This window comes from Octodon degus, unplaced genomic scaffold (genome assembly GCF_000260255.1).
Source record: "Octodon degus isolate 3935 unplaced genomic scaffold, OctDeg1.0 scaffold00401, whole genome shotgun sequence".
NCBI classification, from domain to species: Eukaryota; Metazoa; Chordata; class Mammalia; order Rodentia; family Octodontidae; genus Octodon; species Octodon degus.
The window spans coordinates 362,411-374,664 of record NW_004524977.1 but is presented as its reverse complement, the minus strand read 5'-3'; positions in this window follow the sequence as shown (position 1 = coordinate 374,664).

The window sequence follows — 12,254 nt, the reverse complement described above, 5'->3', positions numbered from 1 at the left end:
TGGTTAGATTTTACTTCAAAATAGTACAAAAGGCCAGAAGCAGCTATATGAAATTTTGTCTTCAGAACATGTGGAAATTCAGAAAGAACAACAAAACAGGTAACATTCACAGTGTAATGAGAAAGCTTTCTCTGAGGCAGAAACTACACCAGTTTCTTATTCTTTTTTTGACACAGGTGTCACAAGAGCTCCCTAACTTGTTCTTGTTGGGTTCCTGCTTCTTTGTAGGCTCCCTCTGAGCAAAGCTGTAGACTTCTTCTGCAGACTTGGAAATGCACCCCTCTTCTACAACTTCAGACACTACCTAAATCCCAATACACCTGTGAACCTGTGGAGGACTTCAGACTTCTTTTCAAAAGACAATAGGAAAAGTGACTCTACTCTTTTTCTCTCTTTCAGCTTAAATATATAATCACTCTGAGGGTTTAAGATGCACTTGCTGTGATTATGCCTACTGTGTGGACTATAATTTCTCCCCTGAAACTGTTAGTTTTCTTGCAAACTCTCATTGAACTAGATTACCTTTCATTTTCATGATCTGGACACTTGCCCCTATCTCACTGGCCGGAACCGAATGAGTATGAAGTGACAATTGTTTAATTTGCCAGCCAGAGTAACTATTCTCTAATATGGCAGAAGTAGGTACTGGCCAAAGGAAATCCTCAATGCTGGCATTGCTTTGAGGACCAAGCTCAACCTCTTGGCCTACACATCCTGACCTCAACCCAAGTTCCAAAACAGAACCTAAAACTTTGTACCCTTCTTCCCATTCTCTAGTACACAGACTTTGGTTTGATCTAGAGGATTCATCTCTCATATTGATCTACCATTTCTGTGCGTGATTGCCTCCACTGTCTCAGAGTACCTATATTATTCTTTGACTCTTTCCTGTCTCCTATACACCACTGACCTTAACTGATCTTGTAGGAAACACTTTTCACCTTCTTGAATTTGCATGCTCCTAGACTTTGCTACATTTTGGGTTGTCTTCAGCTATTCATTTCTGGTAGCCTTTTGTCTTCAACTTTTCTACTATCATCTACAAATTTTGTCTTTCATATGTTTTCCCAATGTATGTTAGATGAAAAATAAGAGGGTACATGCTGTCTTACCTGTGCACACATGTGAATAGATCACTTTTACTCTTCGTATGCCATGTGACCTTTATCCCCATTCCCTCTGTTACATTCCATTTTTTCTTAATTTTTTAACAGATTGCAAATTTAAAATAAATTATTTACAAACATAATTGAATACAACAATAAAAATTGTCCAAAATAAAAATGAAATAATTCACAAATCAGTCATAATAGTTCACTATGTCAAAACCAAAAACTTATGTTCATATAACTAGAATTCTCAAAGTAGAAAGGAGTAGGCAATAAATGTTTAAAGATTTAAAATTTCTGAATTTAGTTCAACTTATAATACTGCAATTCCAAGAAAAATGAAACTTTTGCACAAGAATTTTAAATAAAATCATACCAAGATACACAAAAATGAAATTCTCCAAAACTTATTGTAAAAAAAAATTATTAAAATATATACATAAAAAATATTAGCTATGGAAGGACATAATTAAGTAGCATCTTATTCCACATTATAAAGAAAAAAAGGACCAAGTGTGTAAGAAACTAGACTAATTACAGGACTGAAAGAAAAGATCTGTCCTCTTTGAATTTTATACTTACCAAACATACCTTTGAAAATTAAAAGTAAGATTTTCTAGTTATACAAACTTGAAATATTTTAGTACCTACAGAAGTAGCATATAGGAAATAACAAAGAGCATAATTCAAAAGGCAAGAGAAATTACAGTATGCTCCCAGATGAACAATAAAGAACTCTCAATATGATAGTTATGCAGGACTATATAATATATATTAGATGAACGCTTACTTAAAGGTCATTGAAGATTTCTATGAAACAGTATCAATCTTATGTGAGGATATATATATATATATATATATATATATATATATATATATATGGAAGAAGAAGTAATATAAAGTCAACAGAAAATGGATATATACTTTTTAAAGTTAAAAATACTAGGAGAAGATATCATACAATGTCTTTTAAATAAATTGTAAGTCAAAGATATAGTATAAATCTTACAAGAAAAATTAAGATTAAGCAATAATCAGAAAACTAAATAATAATTAATTAAAAATTAAATGTTTCAAAACAATTGAGCTGAGGAAAAGTTTTCATGATAGCAAAGAAGTACTAAGAGTAAAACATAAGATAAATACTGGAATGGCAAATAAATGACCAAGTTCTAGTGTGTTGTGGACATGCATAATGACCATGACATTTACTGGTGGTCAGGCATCACTTGTGGCACTGAGCTACAGCTATTTCTTTGAAATCCACCCTGTAGACTCAGATGGAACCATGACCCATAGGGTGGAAGAGAAGTCCATTTGTAGAGTGTGCTGATGGAAATATTTTGCTGCTGAGCACAAAAGAATAACTGAAAGACTACTACTATTGTATACCTCTTATTCTCCTGTGTTTAATTGTTTGCCTATTTGGTGGGTTCTTTCCATTCTCATTCTTGAGGCTGTGATCAATTTGTTCCCTCTCTAGAACATCATTTAGTAGTGTGTGCAGGCTTGGCTTTGTCATCATGAAATTCTTTAGTAGTTCTTTGTCATGGAAGTATTTCACTTCTCCATTATACCTGAAAGAGAGTTTTGCAGGGTATATCAGTCTGGGTTGGAATTTTTTTCTTGCAAGACTTGGAGTACTTTACTCCATGCTCTTCTTGACTTGGTGGTTTGTGAAGAGAAATCTGTTGTTATTCTAATGGATTTTCCTTTAAATGTGATCTGTTTCTTTTCTTCAGTGGCTTTTAGTATACTATTCCTGTGCTGAATTTCTGGGGTCTTGATTATTATATGTCTGGGTGTGGTTTTCATTGGTTGATGTTATTTGGAGTTCTATATGCTTTGCTTACCTGAATGTCAGATTGTTACCCCATATTTGGGAAGTTTTCTGCTCTTACTTCTGCCCATATTCTTTTTATATCTTTTGTATTGATTCTTTCCTTCGCATTGATGCCTATTAGTTTCACATTGTTCATCTTTGCATTGTCTTGCAGGTATTGAATTTTTTTCCTGCATCCTAGTTGTTTTTAAGAGATCTTTTCTTACTTTTTCACTAGCTGCAATGGTGTCTTTAAGATCAGAAAGTCTATTTTCACTTTCACTGTAACAGTTTTTCCAGCTTGTGGTTGAGGCTTTAATTTCCTGTATATCACTTTGATTCTGTTTCATACAGTCTATATCTTTCCTATGTTGCTTATTTAGGGGTTCCATCATTTTTATATTCTGCTCTATTTTTTATCAGTGTATTCTTTAGATGTACTTAGTACTTCTTTGATTATAGTTATCACTACATTTTTTAGTTCAGAAATTATTTCTGATCTGATTTCTTCTATACTTTTGTGCAATCGTTTCTTCACTTCCAATGCTGTTATTTCAGAGATATCAGGTGTGTGATTTCCAGTTTCCTCTATGCTAGTGTCTTCTACATTTGTACTGGGTGGACTCAGGGCCTGAGACTGCATTTTGTTCCTTCTCTTTGTCATTTTGTATACCACTGTCTTCTGTCCTTTGGCGTAGAGCTTAGATATATTTATAACCTTAGCACCAGCTCCAGATCTACAAAGTTTAGATTCCTCCAGGTGAGTGTTGTTTGGATCTGGCTGGGTCTGGCTGCTGTGCTCCACTTCTTCCTGCTGCAGCCCTTGGATTTGAACCCTTTGTATCCCTCTAGCAAGATGTTCTGCTCCTGAATCAGCTGGGTGGGTCTTGGCTCTAGCTTCTTTGCAGGGAGTTCTGCTGAGGGGTTCCACACTGGGCCTGCACTCTGGGTTGAATTAGTGTCTAGTGGGCCCCAGGCGGTGTCATTCACATGCCAGGCCTGTGCTCCGGGTCCATTCAGGATCCGCAGCCCCAGGTTGTTTCACTCACTCACTGGGCCTATTGTGGGTCTATTCAGGATCTGGGGGAGTGGTCAGTCTCACTCACACCCCAGGCCTGTGCTCTGGGTCTATTCAGGATCTGCAGGCCCTGGGCAGTCTCACTCACCACATTCCAATTTTTAAAATAGTCTTTACTCTCGTGTCATCTCCATTTCTTTAGATTTCCTATATAAGAGAAAACATGTGTTTCCTTATTGTTACTCAGATATATGAGGTTTTGTTCACTTTTTCCTGTTTATTGTTTTTCTTTGTATTATGTAAATTCTACTGAAATAACTTCATCAATTCTTGTCTATGTAACTTCCATTCTTGTACTGACCCCCTTCTGTGTGTCTTTATGTTTTAAATGCTACACTTTATATTTGATCTTTTTATAACTTGTATCTCTTTGGTGCTATTTCCATTTTTCTTTTTGTATCAATGAATGTTCAATTGTTTAAATTACTATTATGGGGAAATGAAACCTTTTTCAAATAATTATAACACTTGATTTATCTTAATATTCTAGTCATTTGGTTGTAATTTCTCATTGAAATTTTGACATGTGACATTTGTTAGATTTTTGGACTATTGTATGTATGTTAGGAGGCTCTGGAATGCATTTGAAGTTTCAAAACATTTCCTTTTGCAGGATCCCTCTTGTTAGTGATGCCAATATGTTCAATGCCACTGAGGGTGAAGAAGAATTTGAGACCTAGATGAGGAAAAAAGCCCTTTTCTGAAGTGTGTGTGTGTGTGTGTGTGTGTGTGTGTGTGTGTGTTTTGGAATCATATTTATTAGTATTATACCCTTGATTTACTGATAGCCCTGTAGTGAAGAAGAATTTCTCAGGTCCATTGAGAAAGCTGAGTACCTTTCCTGGTTACATTTCATGAACAGAACTCCTACTGTTCCTTCTTGCATCTCTACTGATCTCACTTTGGTTTGTTTATAGTTTTGTTTTTGTTTTTTTCTGTATTTTAGGGAAGGGTCTACAGGATGTTCAGGGTCTCACTACAAAATCAGACTCGTAGTGATTCTCCTGTTTACAACCTCCCAAGAGCTGGGATTACAGCTGTGTGCCACCACGCCCAATCTCAATTGCCATCTCAGCACGCCCTGGGGGTGGGGCCAGCATGGCAGACCCAGAATTGAACATCTGCCACTAAGCCTGCTTGTAGGCACTTTAATCTGCTGAGCAATTTGGCCAGCCTATGGTCCCACTTTGTGTTTTAAGGGGGATTCCCATTTTACCTGGTGGAAGAGCTTCCTATCTAAGAAACTTTCTGCTTTTCAGGTGTGAGTTAGGAAATTATGTGTAATAGTCACCATTTCTATTGTGCAAGAAGGGAATGTCTTATACCTTGCTGTAATGTTGTTCAGCTGTTTTGAGATTTCCTAATATATCCTCTTTGTTTCATCTTACAGAGTATTCCTAGTTATAGAGGGTCAGTGGTGAAGAAGTATCTAAGCTCTCTTATCTGAACTAGAAGTCCTCTCATATTATCTTGCCATAGCTAATGGGATCAAGTTCACTCTGCATATTCCCTTTTAAAAGAATATTCCCTGGGCCGGGGAGATAGCTCAGTAGAATAAGCACTTGCCTGGCAAGCGCAAGGGTCTGAGTTCAATCCTTAGTTCTGAAAAAAAAAATTCCCTGTGCTATGCCCCAAAATCTAAAGAAGGAGATGACATTCCATCATATCCATAGTTCTTTCAAATAGTAAATAAATAAATAAAAGGGGCTATTACAAAAAGCATCTATGGTCATCTTAGAAACCAACTACCACAGAAGGCAGAAATGAAGATACTGGAGAATTAATGATGTAGTTATGACTTGGAAGACAGAAAGCTATTGGGATCTCAAGAAAGCTAGCTACTTGTTACAATATTCTACTATCATTGAAATATATATATATATATATATATATATATTAGAAATGTTTAATTTAACTCAAAAATATTTAAAAAGTGTTCAGAAATAACAGAATTTTTAAATCTTTACTGTGCTTGATTCACTTTCAGCCATGGAAATACCTCCTGTGAGTAAAATATGCTAACTCATTGATACATTACAAGATTACTTTGATCTTCATTTATGATTTATAATTTTGTATAATGTACTGTGTTCTGCTAAAAGCTCATGTAGAAAAGAAAATAGTGATCATTATCACTTTTCATTCTTAGATTAGTTTTATATTTAGCACTATCCTTATACATAAAGAATGAACATGACTTAAAATCATAGAAATTGCTTTAGTGTATATTACTAAAAACAGTTCTCTAGAAAAATACCAGCCAGTATTATCTCCTGCCTCCCTGTAAAGTAGAATTTCTATATTTATTTGAAAAGACAAGGTTTCAGACTAATTTGCAATCATAAGGAATATCCTTCACAATGTTTAGAAAGGAAACATTATTTAAAATTTTATTTGTGTTAGATAGGAATCCACGCAATCAACTAGACCAGGCATTCTGATGCAAGTAGATTTATTGGGGGCAACAAGTCGGTTGGCTGTCTAGAGGACCAAGACAGCAATGAACAAAGGGGGGAAAGGAGAATTTATAGGATCTTTTAAAGAAATTGGTCACAGGCTAGAACAGCCAGATCACTGGTGGATGTCATTTTTCTTCCTTGCAGTTTAATTCTGCTTAAGTCACAGGGAAGTGAGTCAAGAACAGCATGGATCAAGGGAAAGTGAGTCAAGACCAGAGTATAATATGGAGTAGGTAGTAGGTTTGGGGTTGAGGTTTGGCCAGGTTGCCTAGGAAACCAAGAGGGGGAGTGTTTGGGGCAGAGTGCCTGGGAAACTTTGAGTCCTGACCTATCAATTTCCAATATCCATGGTCTTAGGTGGATAATTGTTGGGCTGTAATTAAGTCAGATAGATTTATCTTTTAAATCAGGCTTATATTTTAAATTTTTCAGGTAACATATTAAGAGGCTACAAACAGTAATTGATTACTTAAGTAAATACATAAAAGTTGAGGAGTCATATAAAAGCTAGTGGTTGGTACACACATGTTGACCCAGGTAGTTGGAAGAATGAAAGAGAAAGATCATATCAGATGTTCAAGGGAATCCTGAAGAACAGAGTGAGAACCCATTTAATAAAAAATAAAAAACAGGGGCCAGGGAGATGGTTCATTGGAATTAGTGCTTCCCTGGCAAGCACAAAGGCCTGAGTTCAATCCCCGGTTCCACAAATAAATAAATAAATAATAAAAAAGAAAAAAAGAAATAAAATAGAAAAGAAAAGGAACAGGAAAATGAACCAAATAACCATAAGATACTTCAAATGGGACAGTAAATGGTTAAAATATTTCTATGAATGAAATTAATTTATAAAATCTAGTTAAAATATGAAGCAAAAATTCAATTAATATTTAATCTCCGTTTTTTCATTAGCTGTTCAAAATTTTAATAAATATAATTTTGACTGATTTAAAAGAAAATATTGTCAATGTCTAAAGTTTTGTCAACTTTTCCTCAAACCTAAAGATTAACTTGTCATGATCATTTTATAAAGCATCACAGTAAAGGAACAGACAACTTCGACAGGGTAGTCCAAGTGCTCATTCTAAAGCAGAATGGAAGACCAGCTTATTGTTATTATCAAATGATTTAGGCTATCAAGCTTAACCTCACTATTTCACTGCATTTCAAACATCTTAGAATGGAAACAGAGCAAAGAGGCAAAACTGTGAATGGGCAGGATCTGTAAGCCGATGTTACTCCTTCTGCCAAATGGTGTTTTCACACCTATACTCCATGTCTGTATGCTGCTTTGTGATTTCGGGAGGCTGAACTGCAAGGGACTCATCAAGGAGCCTTTCTTGCCTACAGGTTTTCAGCAGATTAGGTTTCACTAATGGAAATTAGTGAAGTTTATGGCTTGAATGCTACCAAAGCAGCATATGTTGAGGGCTTGGTCCCCAAACTCAGGACGTGTCACTGAAAGAAAAATAGGTACCCTGTATTCATGCATTCTTTGACTTGCACACCCTCCCATCTCTTTACTTCTTTGGTCCTACCACAAGCATAGGACTTCTCCCCAACCATGTTCCCAACTTGGTGGACTGTGCTACCACAGGCCAAATAGAACAGAAGTCAATCATCCATTGACTGAAACTGTGAAATCGTGAGACTAATGTGCCCACATTTCAAAAGCTTCCTAGTAAGATGAGCACACTGGGGTATCCTGTGCTGATAGGGCTGGTAAGTAAATTATTTCTCTGGAATTCATTTCCCCTTGTTCAGCCAGCAGGGCAGTGAGAGGCCTCCTGCAGCCAGGGTACAAGGAAGCTCAATTCACATCCTGGCATCAGCAGACCTTGACACTTTCCTTTATGATGGTTTTGCAGGCAAGGAAAACACAAGAATTATGGGCATTGAAGCTTCCATGGAAAGGAAATCTTGTGAAGTCAAGTAGTATATTGTGAGGTCAGAGTCCTTGTAAGCAAATTCTGAAGAGTTGCGGATGCTGTAAGTGGAGAATCAAAACTTATAGAGACCAGAAAGTTAGAGAAGACATGGACATAGGATGCTTGCTTAAGATTCCAGAAGAGAGAAGAGACAGCCTAAGACACTGGCCATGTGGGTGTTAGCATGTAAGGTCATAAGGGTGGAAATATGCAATCACTTTGCAGATCATACCAAGACAGTGTATGTGTTCATGAATTTTTGTTTACTGTGAGATATCAGTATTTCTTTAATAAGATTCTTCTTTCTTACTTTTTTACTTTTCCCTGTCTATCAGTGCTCATTCTGGCACATTGTATTTTAGGTGTACATAACATATTTGAGTTTTATAGGGGCTCATATTTGACTGTACACTGAGTCTCAGATAAAACAATGAGTTTTAACTTTGAGAAATGTTAAAACAGAAGTGTGTGGAATATTTGATTTGCTTTCTTTTTTAATATTTCAATAATTTTATTGAGAAAGAAGTAGCAACGAGATAGTTTCAAAACACAGTAGTACAGATACAAAAATTAATACATTGCATATTGTTGTCTTTATAGTAGCTGTTCCTAGTACAAGATGCAGATATGACATCTTGTTGAAACACTACTAGTCCCCTTTTGGCCAGAACTTCCATCTTCCAGTAATTTGCCAGACTGACTAACACAAAAGGCAAGAGGAAGGGAATGCAGAATATGTTTTCCAGGCCTTTTAGAAAACATGGGTTTGTTTCATTGGCCACATACACGTGAATCTACAAAAAGGTTGATATTGTAGACATCAAGGGAATGGATACTGTGCAAAAAAGGAATGCCTCACAAATGTTACCATGGAAAAATGGGAAGAGTCTACAACATTATGCAGCATGCTGTTGGCACTGTTGTAAACAAGCAAGTTAAGGACAAGATACATGCCAAGAGGATTGATGTGTGTATTGAGCATATTAAACACTCAAAAAGTCATGACAGCTTCCTCAAATGTGTAAAGAAAAATGATCAGAAAAAAAGGAAGCCAAAGAGAAAGGTACCTGGATCAACTGAAGTACCAGTCTACACTCCCAGAGAAGCAAACTTTGTAAGGACCAATGGAAGAGAACCTGAGTTGTTGGAACCTATTCCTTCTGAATTCAGGACATAAACTGGGGATGTTGCTCTGCCATTTATTACCTAATTTGGCAGCTTCAATATTCTAGTTCCTACTGAAAAATATAATATTCCTGGTTGTAAGAGTGGTTTTCTTAGTTGAACAGGTATGTGGTGCCCTCTTATCCCAGAAATATTTGCAGGAGATTTTCACTGTGCATAATAATTGTGAAGAAGGGTTCCTTTTTACCCACAACCTCTCCAACATTTGTTGTGACATGATTACTTTATGATAGCCATGCTCTCTGGGGTGAGATGGTATCTCAGTGTCATAGTAATTTGCATTTCATGGATGGCTAGTGATATGGAGCATTTTTCCACATATTTATTTGCTTCTTTAATTTTTTTCTATGAGAAGGGTGTGTTCATCTCAGATGACCATTTCTGGATTGGGTATTCAAATTTTGGGGACCCAATGGTTTTTGGTTATTTATAAATTCTAGAAAGCACACCTTTGTCTGAGTGCTTATTAGTCAATATTATTTCCCAAATTTGTGGGTTCTCTTTTCACTTTGTTGCAATTTCTTTTCAAAGTTTTATTGATAAACATATAGCAATGAGACAGTTTCAAATCAAATCGAAAGTACAGTTTCAACAAATAATACACTGCATATATTCTTCTTAGTGGTTAATTGCTGTACAAGATGCAGACTTGTGATCCTACTTACAAACACCATTAGAAAAAATCATTCTATTCATTAAGAGAATGCAACTATATATCTATCCCAACCACTTTGAATACACAGATACAAAATGGACATTCATAGTTATACCCCAATTTTTTTTAAGTTCCATTGTTGAATATTATAGGTGTGTAAACTCAGCAAAATATTCTAAAAGAGTACAGAAGCCCATAATAGCATTGGGTCTTCTGTTTAATTGGCAATGTCAGAAATTATTGACGTGAGTCCCCCACAGCTCAACATAACAACATGGCTTTACTTCCTATATTTCATCTTCATACTTTTCTACTGGATGGTTAAGACCAAGGTAAAGCAGAACCTATGCAACAAGAGTTGTAGCTTTTTGGTTTGAGAAGGTCAGTGAAATGCCCTCAGGATGTTGCAATTTCTTTTGATGTCAAAAACTTCTCAATAAGAGGAGGTCCAAGCTTCTAATTCTTTCAAGTGACTTGATTTTTGTTCATGAACTCTGCCTACCCTTAAGTCTTCAAGAATTCCTCCTACTTTCCCCTCCAGGAGATTTAGTGTTTCTGTTTTAATGTTTAGATCTTTAATCCACTTTGACTTTAGCTTAGAGCATGGCAATAGACCAGGGTCAAGTTTTCGTTTTTGGCATGTAGAGCGCCAGTCTTTCCAGCACCATTTGTTAAAGAGGCTATCTTTCTTCGAGTAATCATGCTTGGCCCATTTATCGAAGATGAAGTGGCTAAGTGCGTTCGTAGAGACCTCTGCATCTTCTAATCTATTACATTGATTCTCACTCTATTTTGTTGCCAGTACCATGCTGATTTTATCACAGTAGCTTTGTACTATAATTTAAGTCAGGAATTGTAATGCCTCCTGCCTTGTCTTTGTTGCCCAGGATTGCTTTTGTTCTTCTAGGTCCTTTCTGTTTCCAAATAAATTTTAGGAATGATTTCTCTAGGTCTCTGAGGTATGCTGGTGGTAGTTTGATATGGATTTTATTAAATATGTACAGCACTTTGGGAAGTATAGACATCTTCAAAATGTTGGTTCTTCCTATCCAGGAGCATGGATTATCCTTCCATTTTCTGAAATCCTCTATGAGCACTTGCATCAAAGTACTGTAATATTCCTTTAAAAGAATTTTGACTTATTCAGTTAGATTAATTCCAAGGTATTTCGTTTTCCTCAGTGCTATTGTAAAAGGTATTGTTTCTCTAGTTTCCTTCTCAGTGTGTTTGTTATCTGTGTAAATACTGTTGACTTTGGGATACTGACTTTGTATGCTGCTATGCTACTGAATTTGTGTAACAATACCAGTAGCTTCTTGGTGGAGTGTTTTGGGTCTTCCAAGTAAAGTACCATGTCATCTGCAAATAATGATAATTTAATTTCCTTTTTACCTATTCTTATTCATTTCATTTCTCTCTCTTATCTATTTTTTCAATAATTTTATTGAGAAACAAATAGCAATGAGACATTTTCAAGCCAAATTGGTAGGACAGTTTCAATAATTAACACATTGCATACATTCTTCCTAGTGTGTAATTGCTGTACAAGATGTGGATTTGATATGCTACTTACAAAAAACCATTAGAACAAATCCCCCTATTCATTAAGAGAATGTAACTGTATATCTATCCTAAACAATTTGAATACACCGATACAAAATGGACATTCATTTGTATCCCCTTTTATTGTTAAGTTCTATCATTTAAATTCTATAGGTGTGTAAACTCAGCAAAATATTCTAAAAGAGTTCAAAAGTCCACAATAGTATTGGGACTTCTGCTTGACTGGCAATGCCAGAAATTGTTGACCTCAGTCCCCTGCAGCTCAATATAACACCATAGTATTACTTCTTATACTTTCTTTTATACTTTTCTGCTGGATGGTTTTATACTTTTCTGCAAGGTAAAGCAGGACCTATGCAACAAGAGTTGTACCTTTTGGGTATTATAAGGTCAGTGAAATCCCCTGAGGACTTATCCTGAGATCCTGTACCTCAGATTGTAGAACCTTTGTCAGT